The sequence below is a fragment of the Balaenoptera ricei genome, chromosome 8, assembly GCF_028023285.1.
Source record: "Balaenoptera ricei isolate mBalRic1 chromosome 8, mBalRic1.hap2, whole genome shotgun sequence".
Classification (NCBI taxonomy): domain Eukaryota; kingdom Metazoa; phylum Chordata; class Mammalia; order Artiodactyla; family Balaenopteridae; genus Balaenoptera; species Balaenoptera ricei.
Genome location: NC_082646.1, coordinates 20686036 through 20698275, shown reverse-complemented (window position 1 = coordinate 20698275; position 12240 = coordinate 20686036).

Below are 12240 nucleotides of genomic sequence, written 5' to 3'. Positions count from 1 at the left end.
ATAATACTCTCTGGAAGAATGGTAAAAGCTGGAAGATTCAGATAAATTTTCATGAGAAATAACTCTTATACATCAATGGAAACCTACATTCCACATTTTAAAAAGAAATATATTTACATTTATTAAAAATAGTATTCCCAAGTTTGAGTCTGTCCATTAAGATCTGTAATGCTCTGGCTTTTTCCCAAGAAATAGAAAACTTAAGAAATAATATTAATTTCATAAATTTCAGGATAGTTTCTTCCATGTCCTACTTGGGACACACACACACTCACAAACTTGCAGGAATTTCTCCATTTGGAGCTCATCTATCCATGGCATACAGAGGCCTGTCTTATAGACCTTATAGCAAATTTTTGAAGACAAGATATATTTAACTTTTAGATCAAACACAACTGATGGACTAAGCAAAATATCACGTAAATCCCAAGGACAAAAGATTACAAACATTGTGATTTGTTACTTTTCTATTACTTGCTTAAGCAATATATTGGAAGTTTGTAAATTCCCAGGTAAACTTAGACCTAGTCTAATAGTTAGTATTGATATTGATAATTGACCTTCACTTGATTGCTTATTTGGAAAACTGCCAATAGTGCCTCTTTTGGTTTTGCTTTGGTGGCATGGAAACTGCCCATTATCACTTAACACAAGCTATTGTAATCTCCCTCAAGGGTCTATGCCAGGGATAGTAAATTCCTGACACATGACCCATCTGGGTTCATTGCAGATGTCACTATTCCATCAAAACATTCTTTCCTATTGAACCTAGACGTGACCTCAGTATCTTCCTCAACACGACACTTGAATCTACCACTGTCAATTGATTGACATTTGTATAAGAGATGAAACTTATTTGCAGTCTCTTGCAAAGCACAAAATATTCTTGTATTTTTATTTACACTAAGATTCCTTGAGTATCTAATTATTTATATTTAATTATTTAATTAATATATTCATAATAAAATATTATGAATATTTAATTATCACAAATATTTAAATATAATTGTGAGCAGATGGCAGTCTACAAGTTATCCACTTATTCTGTGAGAGAGGAAGTAATATCTTGCTTGCAAATCACTCCTCATGGGATGTATTATGATCAATGCCTAGACATTTTCCATTTTTCAATTTTATGTATGACCTCCTTGCAGAATGCCAATGTAGTGCTGCATGTGTTATGGGATGTCAAATCAATTAGAACAAGCCAAAAATATTTGTGAATAGACACTAATTTGTTGGTATTTTAGTGACTTTTGAAAAATTATCTTAAATTTAATAGCAAAGTCACTAGAACACAAATGTCTTACTTTTTCTTTCCCATTGAGAGAATAAAATCTGTGTATTGCATCAGAAATAAACTCCAGGAGGTCCAGAATTTTGGAGAGCTTTTCCAGAGGCCTTCCTAAAAATAATGTGTGGCCAGTTATACATATTTAATTATATCTGCTTTATTTTTCTTCCAAACTTTAAAACTACTGGGTTGGGTTAAAGGTCAAACCTAGGTAGAACCTGGAGTTTAATTCCTGCTCAGTTTCTAGACTAGAGAAATTTCCTCTGGGGTAATGTGGTGAGGTTCTCCTTAAACCCAGGTGACTTATGTCTGTTTATTGTTCCTTGTTGGAATAAGTGAATTAAGAAAATCTTTACTAGACAAAGTAGCATGCAGGAATCAGTAATGGAGAGCAGGCATAGTCATCTTCCGCAAAATGGAGATGATATTGCTAAATGCCATAATTGGAGCTGATTCTATTAAAATAGCAAGGTAAGGTGCTGATCATGTACAATTTACCCCTCACTTTTAATATTTGATAATTTTAAAATGTAGGGTTTTATTCTGAATGATGAGTATCTGAATGCAATTATCCTGGTTCCAATGGCTGAACAGATGCTGCTGGAGAACTAGAGAGAGTAAAGAATCAAAACCAGGGCTTTCCTGGTGGCGCAGTGGTTGAGAGTCTGCCTGCCAATACAGGGGACACGGGTTCGAGCCCTGGTCTGGGAAGATCCCACATGCCGCAGAGCAACTAGGCCCGTGAGCCACAACTACTGAGCCTGTGCGTCTGGAGCCTGTGCTCCGCAACAAGAGAGGCCGCGACAGTGAGAGGCCCGCGCACCGCGATGAAGAGTGGCCCCCGCTTGCCGCAACTAGAGGAAGCCCTAGCACAGAAACGAAGACCCAACACAGCCAAAAATAAATAAATACATTAAAAAAAAAAATTGTAGAGGCCTCCAAAGTTTAAAAAAAAAAAAAAAAGAATCAAAACCACTAACCTCTGAGTCACAGATTAATACAGTCAATATTTATAATATAATTTAGATCTGGTCCCCACATTCAAGGATCACTGCAATCTTAGTGAATTTTTATTTTCCTCCAGACAAAACTTTGTGTTTGTATGAAGCAATACATAATTTCACTTTCTTTTTAGGAAAATTTTTACTTGCCAAGGTTATGTCTGTTCTTGTGGATTAATCATCCCAATTTCTTATGTCTCTGGGGAAAGTCACACTAAGCTAATGCCAAAGACTTTAAAGAGCACCATTATTCAATAACTAGTCTAAAAATATATTTCAGAGTTTACCTTCCAAAAAACTTTCTGGAGATGGTAGGGAAAAAACCCCAAGAATCCATGTTTAATTTTTTCAGTCTTTTTGGACAACCTCTAAACACTAACTCCAGAAGTCTTAATCCTTCCTACACCCCCAAATCTAAATGCACTTAGTCCTTCCCCATTGGTCCATGAGGCCTGCTCCACCCATTAACCCTCTGTGGTATACTCCTGATTTGTCCTCATGTCAGCTCTGGTTCCCTCCTCTGTCTTTACCTCTACTCCCATCCCAGACCCTGACTCCACCTCCAGCAGTTATGAGGGGAATAATTCATCAAGAAGACCAGATTTCCTGCCATCAAGCAATTACTACCTTCTTAAGGTAGTAACAAAATATATTTACTACCTTACTACCTGCAAAACCACATATATATGTGTTACATCAAAAACGGAAAGCTTAGATGAGTGTATACAGATAAGTATGAAGATGAAGAGCAATCTCCATTTTTAGAAGCCAGAACAAAATTTTATGGTATTACATGTACACACACACACACATACACACACACACACACACACACACTCCTACCTTATGGTGTCTATCTCTGTACAAAAATTACAAGAATTAAGCTGCCAACTGTCTCAGTGAGAGCTCTCACTGTAATTATTTCATTAATTTTACATGATGTACAACAGTGAGTTTATCTTGTACAGTTAAGTATTTTTGCAATTAAAACTCCATCGCATTTGTCAGAATAAATGAACAAAGTTCATTCTCCCTTCTGTAAGAGCTTTTGCTTTTAACTTTGTATATTGTTTTTGCACTTTCATTAAAACATAATTTCACAATCTAGAGTGAAGGCAAACCAGCTTAGTTTGTGACACAGAATTCACATTCAATAAATGTTTATTGAATGAAAGCATACTTGATGATGGACAAAATAAAACAAAAGCCAGTATGCCTGATGCTTTATCAATGTCCCTGGATGAGATGGGCACTGTACCTCATTCTCTGTTTCCTGGTGGTGGTCTCTTAATTTTAAGTAGATGTTGGAGGCAGAAGCTGGAGAAAGTAGACATCAGGCTACTAAAGGTCCCACAGATGGGGAGGGGTGACCAGAGAAAATAATGCAAAATAACTGAGGGTTCCAGCTTCCTGGGGGGTTGATTGGTTGGGAAATTGTGTCAGGCAAAGGAGGCCTGGGTCTCACTGTAAAGGTACTCGGCTCAGCTCACTTCAATCATTGAAACACGCAAATACAGGAATGAAAATACCAATGTTAAACTGTAGTGACCCCTGCATGCACTGAATCTCTTCCTTTAATTAGATTTATATTTTCAAAAGTGTTCTCTGAAAAACTGTGTCTTACTAGTAAAATCAAATTTGAGCAGTCGAATTGTTACAGAAACATAACTACTTCTTTCTCTTTACCACTTTTGTGATTGTTGAGATGAAAAAGTAATATCAAAAGATATTTGAAAAAAGTCATGGTTGAAGGGAAAACAGTACAGGCCTGAGTTCTAATCCCTTTACTGCCATTAACTAGATGGAGATCTTGGGTGAGTCTCTTCTCTTTAGCCAAGTTTTTCATCATATCCTCAAATATATGTTTTTTTCAAGAATTTTTTCAAGAATTTTCCTACTTTGGTTGTCTTTTCTCTCAAACATAATAAATTTTTCTACCTCCATGGAGTCATTCCCATCTGTTCTGGTTTTTCCCATCTTAATTAAAAAATAAAGTGAAACCTTACTATGTCCTCATATCCCTCTAGTTAAAAATCCCTTCAACTCAAAGGTCTAGAAAAATTCTCTCTACAACTAATTTTCCTTTCTCTTTTCGAGTCTAGCTACTGTCATTATCATTCCACCAAAATGAATTTAATAAACATTATAACAATCTTTATGTTGTCAAATGCAAAGGATGATTTTCTAGAATCATAAAACACTGAATCTTGAAACATTTTCCTATCTTGCTATTCTAGCATCACACTTTTCTTGTTTCCTCCTACCCAAAGGCTATGCCTTGTCAGTTTCCTTTAGCGGCTCCTCCCTCCTCCTGAAATCTCCCTAGATAGCCCTGTCCTATTTCCATAGCCCTGTGAACATTCTGGGCAGTAGTTCCTACTCTCCCAAGAGGCTCTTCAAAATTCCTTGCAACGTGAACAGAATCTTTCCACGAAGGAGCCACACTGCAAGTCATGACACAATTTCCGGCCATCAGCGATGGATGGAGTGCATTGCACTCTCAACCATGGAGGTAGTGCAGTCGGGTATTGAGGTTTGCGGGCTCTGGATCCAGATTGCTCAGATTCACATCACATCTCTGCTGCTTATGTAATCTCCTAGTATCTCAGTTTCTTCACTTCTAATACAGGGATTATGATAAGAATGGTACCTATATCAGAGCACTATTTTGACCGTGAGTTAATAAGCATAAAGTGCTTAGACAGGTATCCAGCCTGTAGTGAAAGCTATTTGTAAGGAACTGTGAAGGGTCTGAGAGTGACCTTACTTACCAGCTAACAAGTTAGCCTGCTACTGTTTCAAGGATGATGTCAGAGACACAAGACTCCTGGTGAGAGAAAAAGAACTTTAATACTCATGGCAGAACAAAGATCATGAGTGTCCTGTTTGTATCACTTCCTCTCCAAGTTCTATGGGGCTGATGTGGAGGGGCCCAGGTGGATGTTACTCAGTTTTTATATCAAAACTGAAGAATCCCAAGCTTTGGTAAGATGTCCCTTTATAATGGGTTGTAAGCAGACCTGCTCTTTGTCTTCAAGAGAGACACTTTATTTTATTGAGAAGTAAGAAAATCTGCCCTTTGCTCAGGACAGAGACACTAGCTCTATCTTCCAAGGGTGCTTACTATATAAACATCTTTGAAAAGATAATCCAAAACAAAAGGGCAGTTCCTTACTCACAAGATGTGTAGAAATATGAGAGACTCCTAGGGGAAACTTTCTCCCAACACTATTATTGTCAGAAAATATTGTGTCATCTCCTCTGTTAGCTATTCCCTATTCCTCCAGGGGGAATTCATTGTTTCCTCCTCTGTGACCCACAAATCTTTGTATCTATTGTAAATATATCATGTGTAATATGTGTAAAGGTGGTTTATATCCGTTTCTCCTGCTATATTGTGAGATTCTTGAGAGCAAGTATTGTAGCTTATCCATCTTTTATGCTCTTACCCCTGCTCCTTACATCCCATCACCTAGAAGAGTGTTTAAAATAATTGGTGCTCAATATATGTTGAATTATTCAATATTTTTAATTTAAAAAATTGAGTGTCATGGGTGGAAAGACTTTTTCTCTGAGTCTGTGATGATGAACATTGTCATTATTCAAATGGAACATGTGTCATTCAGGACAGTAGAGAGACACGACTCTCATTAAGCAAATGAGCATTTGATTTTTTAATACAGAAAATAAAATTAGAGAGATGCTGTTAGCACAGTGCTACTTTTCAAAGAATTATTTTTCAGACTCAAGAATGTAATGGTAAATAATACATTTAACCCCCATAGCATTAAAGATTTATATACAGTTATAATATTTTCTAGCTTAACTTATTCTGTTTTAAATGGATATATAGTATAACGGATATTCTGACTCAAATGGATATATTATGTTTTCTTCATTCTTCTTTAGAACAGTCAGACAATTTTTCAGGATTCTGGGAAGCTGTGTCCCTAGTGGGGCAAAGAGACACCTATATATAGATGCATATTGGTCCATGGTTGCAATTTACTTTGGTATCCATGGGGATGACAGGTGCTAAAGAAATGCAAGCTGATATTATGACACAAAGCTGAGCTTTATGATTTAGTGTTAAGCATTTGGCATCAAGAGTTTGATCTTATCTGAAGTGTGGATAAGTTTGGCAAAAGAGTTTTATGTACTTTTTCTGTGGTTAAAGTAAGGTCAAATTGTGCCTTAGGAAGAGAAAAATTGAGGGAGTTCTGTCCTGATGAAAATAATTGAATATTTATTTCATGGTTTCTATTACAGTAATATTTGGAAACAAGGTTAGCTTTGTTGATGAGGGTGGAAAAGAATTATCTCCAACAGTGAAGCTCCAGATGGGACTAGAAAAAACAAGACCAGAGATCGTGTACTACAGTGATTAAAGGTCAGAGTCTGGGGGAAAAGTCATTCTGGGTTCAAATTCTGGCTTGGAGATTTCCTAGCTCTATAATCTTGGGAAGTTCTTAAAATTCTCAGAACCCCAGTTTCTTTGTAAGATATCTACATTTCAGACTTCCTGTGAAGATTGTAAGAGATGATGTATGTATACTGCTGAGTCCAATGCTGATACAGTAAAAGTATGCTGTAATTTGCACCTTGTGTATGTATTTATTCAAGAAAGAATTGGCCCAGAGAAAAGCATCCATTTATCTAATGGTTTACTTTTAGCTACTAAAAGTGCTTTTCTGTAATTCATGGCTGAGGCTCCTTGGTCTTGTTTCTCCCAGGATTTTCTAGAATTCTAATTTTTAACCCTCATTGCTTTCCTCTGTTGGGTAGGCCATCCTTGCCCTATTTAAATGAGATAATGTATGAAATACATTTAAGATAATACATAGCTCGAGGTAAGCTCCCTATATTGGTAGAGATGCCATTAATTATTATTACCATCCATTTTGCAGGGCTTTGCTTCCTTTTTGGAGCAGCCTTATTTACCTGATTCTTTCCGACCACGTCTCTGCAAGTGACAGATCTTGTACAGCTACTCACAGCTTCATGTGGATTGCTCCTCAGAACCCCAGGCACCTACCGAGGTGCCAAGATCTTCAACATTCATGTGGGTTGCCTCTCTTCCCACCTGCTCATCTCTCATAACTGACCAGTGATCCATTTCCCTTAGCTGTTCCTCCTCAGAACAACAATTGGGTGTCTTTGTGTGGATGAATTTTGTATTTCCTCACTTGGAACCCTGGTGAAATCCTGACCTGACATCTGGTTCCCAGATTTCTTCTCCAACTACTCCATTTGCTCCAAGGAATTTCAGCTTTGTAAGTACTGCAGTGAATCAAATCAAGTCCAAAGCCATGTAAGAGAGGGTATGAACCAGTATTCATTATTCTGGTTTCACTGTCTTCTAGCTGGCACAAGAACTCAAATGCTTCCAGAGAGAAAAAGGTCTCATGCAAACTTATAATTATTGTCAGAAGCCAGGTCTCAGTAACTATATATACATGCAAACTATCTACTCTTTAGATCCTTATTTGGTTCCTTCATCGAGAGCTATTCTTGAAGAGTTTACTTAAGGCTCACATTCATACAAGTGATTTAAAATGCAATGTGGCAGCTTAAGAGAACAGTAAGTGAACACATCTGTTCTGACAACCTCATCACATTCACCTTGACTTGATAAGATCAGGAATGTGCGTGATACAAAATGTAGGCTATACAAGACAGGAAAATATTAAGGAGAAGAAGACAAGATAGAAGAATCTTAGTAGTTGGGAAGGGATGAGGTCAAGAGAGATTATGGAAGGGCTAGATTTGAGGTGGAGGAAGAGAGAGAGAGAGAGAGATCATATATCCTACTGAAAGAGAAGGAGAAAAAGAGGGAGAGGAGCTGGAGTCTTTAAATATTTCATTAAACTATTTTGTGTATGTGTATTTTTTTTTGCCATGGATGTCAAATATAAGATTTAAAATTCTAATTTAACGAGAGAGGAGAGGTACAGCGTAAAGGAAAGGTTATGGGTGGCTGTAGGTGTTAGTGAGTTTAATTTGAGCTTCATGATTATTCATGTTGTTATTTCTAATCTTTTCAGAAAACATATGCAATGAAATTCCCATACAGTGCTTTTGCAGACTGCGGCTTTTTCTGTTTGCATCTCCCCCTCCACCTTAGTTTTAATTCTATTTACACAAAGTAGGCTCTAATTTCTGCCGAGAGAGCAACACAATTCTCTGCCTCAGCTGTATTTTGCAAAATATAAACTAGAGTAGGGGTGGAGGGATATTGTGCTAACCTTGAAAGCCTGTCAGCACACTCCCTCCTTAACTCGACTGGCCAGATGCCTAATGGGAAAATGAACAGGGAAAAGGAATTCAGTGACATATTTAGTCATGTAATGCTATAATTCTCCTTTCCAGAGAAGTGTGAAATTTTGGTCAAATTACAAGCTTAAGAAGACAAAATTGTATGTTTCACATAGTTCTCAATATCAAGTGTTTGGTCTAAGTGGTCAAATTTTTGTAAGTGAAGGAAATAAAGGAAACTTACATCTCGTAAGAGTATTCAAAATGGTGTGCTACTCCCTGGGGTGGTTTTTATTCCCTCACACACTTATTTAATCCTCACAATAATCTTGCAAAGTTTGCAGATGAGGAAAATTGAGACTCATAGAGGTTAGGTAACTTATCTGACTCTCAGAAGGAATTTCAAACCCAGTTTGGTTTTAGCCCCAAACTCTACATTCTACGTCCAAATTTTCTTAGTTAAAAAAGGACCTCAAAATATGCAAAGACATCAGAAATGACAGGGTCTAGAAATTTCTATTGCTTTCCTGCCCCATCAATTTAATCTTAATGAAAGAGAGAAAAATAGTGCTTGCTCAAAACACTTGTAATTCATTATTTTGAGGAAGTATTGGAGTAACATGTCTAGGTTTGAAAAATAATATTTGTTATTTCTTGCATTAATTACACATTACTATTTATCCAAAATAGAAATTTGGAAAATGTAGTAAACTATATACAAGAGAATAAAAATCATTAGTAACCCCACTGTGTCAGAGTTTATGCTAGTTGCTGTAATAAAGTCATCCTAAAATTGAGTAAATTATAAAAATTAATTCCCCTCTCATATAAGAATTCTGAGGAGAACATTTCAGATATGGTGGTAGTTCTATCATCTGCAATGTGGCATCCAAGTTTATTCTAGCCATCACCACTCCAGCCATTAAGAAGAGAGGAAAGAACCCTTGTGCAAGAATTTATGGACAAACTACTTCTATTCACATTGTTTTCAAGATCTAAGTCACATGGTCCCTCCTAGACACTCTTCTAGTGTTAAGGAGACAGGGTAGAATGGATTTCAGATGAAAACTGTCTCCACCCAAAATAACTATTATTATATTTTAATTTATATGTCTATAGAATCTTAATAAGAGACTTATACCCACATGATTTAAAAACAAAATTAGGATTATATTATACCTACTGTTTTCTAATATGCTTTTTTCATTAAGTAAGTACATTGGCAATTATGCCATTAAATATTCTGCTATAACATCACTGTTATATGGAACAGATATTCCATCACCCGGATGTGCCAAATTTTATCATCCAACCCCTTGTAGTTGTGCCCAGTATCTCACTAATATAAAAATAAGATGGATGTAAAAATCCATCAATTATGTAAAAATCTTTCTATGCATCTCGGGACAATCTTTAGAAGTCAATAGGTAAGAATTTGCTAATTTATATTGTAGAAAGATTGTATTAATTCATTGTTCTATCAGTAATGTATGAGAGTAAAGACATCTGGGACTTAATGATACAAGAATCACCTACCCTTGACCTCCTTAAAATAATTATCTCCATTACTCTTGAAATGCATCAGCTTGCAGCTCTGCCTGTGAACATTTAATTGTCATTAAAAAATTATTTACTTCCTCCTCTGTCATGTCCATGGAAAGAATACACTTCACCACCCTTTGAGTTTGGGCTTGGCCATGTGATCTGCTTTGGCCAATGAGATGTCAGCAATTTCACTAGTAGGAGCTTGAAATCTTCTTGCCTGATTGTGTGGGCCCTCTTGTCCCTCTGCCATTGCCACAGTAAAGCATCTCCTGTGTAGCCTTTAGTGCAAGGAGGGTGAGACATGTAGGCAGACCAGGGCCCAGTGGCAGCTCAGAGCCACCCAGCAAAGTCCAGCCTATATCAGCCATATGTGATTGAAACCAACACCCTAATGCTGTATGCCAACGAAATTTAGTGGTTGTTTATTATGCAGCAGTAGCTGATTGATACACTGAAAACTGACAATACTAGTGACAAAGGAAAACCTACCCGTTGTGAAAAATACAATGTATCTGTGGCAGGCCTGCTCTATCCTTGGCTCTTTGCACCATTCTTTTTATCTCTCTGGGTAAGTGACTGTCCCTTAATTTTCAGGTGTCAGCAGGTGAATGAACTAAAGCTGTCATCCTAGTTGTGCCATTTCAGTCTTATATGTTTTTCCATTTTTACTTTCTCTTAGATCTAAACCTCAGTGCCAGTCCAGTACAAGAGACTAATAGAGTGTACAACAGTGTTTGGCTTCTAAAAGTCAACCTATAATGAGAAAAGGAAAACAATTATTAACAGAACCAGTCACAGACACCTATCCTTTTACCCTACATCTTATAAGTGTAGTGCAACGAGATGGTCAGTAAAGCCTAAACCCAAGAAATATGACTGCAGTGGACAAGCTATAATGTCTTAAATGCTTAAAAATACAGCTTTACTAAAAAACAAAACAAGGAAAACACATAGCTTAATACATTCTTATTGATAAAATCCAAACATCTTATTCTAGAGAGATTGCTCAAGACTCTGACGTTATTTTAGAGACACAATTTTGGTATTTTCATCACTTCATTAACTCATAGAACATATGCAAGACCATTCCATGGATAATGTCCACAAGGCTGCAGCTGCTTTGTTCATTCAACATTTACTGAGAGCTGACTATGTGCCAGGAATCCTGTTAAAGACTAAGGATCCAAAGATGAATATGCATGTTCCCTGAGCTCAGCAAGTTCACAGCCCAGGAGAGGAAGAGAGATATGAAACACAACTCAGTTTCAGAAGTGCCATAACAGAACAGTGGACAAGGTGCTATCTAAAGAGGTACAGCCAAGCCTCAACCTGGTGTCCTGCTCCCACTCTACCAAAGCACGCCACATTCCACATGCCTCGTCGGTATCATTACTCCTGGCCTCTTTTTCCCAGGTCATATATTGTCATCCCCATGTTCCCACTCCCTCATAACCCCCCTACTTTTAAATAAATTATTTCTAACTTCTGTGGCCCTGCTGGTAGAAAACTTCTTACCAGGCTCCTTTCCTTACTTTTAGCCCCAAACCTAACTCCTCTTTCCAGTAGGTTTATAGAAGTTGAGAGCACCACTAAAGTTTACAGAATGTTTGGAAGATTGCACTGGAGTTTTGTCCCATACAGAGGTGATTTAAAGAAGAAATAATTTAGAAGTTAGCCAAAGAGCCTATTATTTTATTACCTGTCTGAGACAAGAGTAGATTATTTTTATTATGTTAATCTCAGACACGCTATCAGTGTGGGATCCAGGCTGCCACATTCAGTGGGAAAGAAAGCAATGCATGAGCTCTACTCCTTCCTCACCAAGGAGCTCCTGTTCTGCAGCAAAATTAGAGATGATTAATTATTAGGCTCTGTTTTTCCTGACAATTATACCAAGACCTTCTGATTAATGACTAAGGAAACTGATTAATGACTTTCTTATTAGTTATTAAGTAATCAAGGGCCAGTTGGCTGGGTAAAACTCATTTTTTTGGTGAATATAAAATGGTTGCTTTCCAAACCTGCCACAAGGGTTCGAAGGTCCCTCATTTGGAGATTCTGATGGGCACAGAGTGGATCCAGAAACTCTGTTTCATTGTTATAAGTCCCTCAGTTGATTTTGATAATCATCCTGATGAGGTGAAT